This window comes from Myotis davidii, unplaced genomic scaffold (assembly GCF_000327345.1).
Source record: "Myotis davidii unplaced genomic scaffold, ASM32734v1 scaffold450, whole genome shotgun sequence".
Lineage (NCBI taxonomy): Eukaryota > Metazoa > Chordata > Mammalia > Chiroptera > Vespertilionidae > Myotis > Myotis davidii.
In genome coordinates this window covers 2,282,617-2,283,359 of record NW_006282385.1, presented here as the reverse complement: position 1 = coordinate 2,283,359, position 743 = coordinate 2,282,617, and positions in this window count along the sequence as shown.

Sequence of the window (743 nt, the reverse complement as noted above, 5' to 3'; positions counted from 1 at the left end):
CCAATTCAAGCATGTCAGAAAGGGCTGAATCATCTGAAGTGGCAAGGGCATTTCCCCAAACCTGAAAAGGGATGATTGCTTGCTACCAGACAGATAAGGGCATTTCAATCTACATGCTATTGCCTCCTACTGGCCAAACACCTGAACAGCCGTAGGCAAATTCTTCCAATCTGACAATGGACTGTGTATAACCCTTACCTTTTGAAGTGTATATGTCTACCTCGCCTTAGGACAAATTGTGTTAATAAATAGCAAGGGGTCCTGAGACGAGGAGAACTTTGTTCCTTTTAGCTAAGCTCCTCTGACCCCCCAAATGCCTTTCAAAATTATGCTTCATCTCTGGACTCTTATTAAGTTACACACAGCCCTTCTCCAGATTGCGGAACCCTTCTAGATGCTGGAAATAGAACCCCGGCACACACTCAGGCCAAAGATGATGGATTTAGCATCCAGAGCTGGGTGGTCCCAAGCGAGAAAGGCCTCAGGGATCTGATTCCATCACTTCTTGATGTCCAGTTCACAATGCGGTGCCGATGTATCCTTGCTTCGAACTGCCAGCCTCAGATTTCACTTCATGGTGGTTTAAGAGTGGTCATTCAGTATGTGTGTGGGGAAAGGGCTGATTCTCTTCTTTTTCCTAAGAACAGATCCCTAGATCTCTGAGGAGACTGTCTATTTCTTTTTTTTTTATTGCTTAAAGTATTACAAAGAGTATTACATATGTCTCTTTTTTTCCCCCCCGC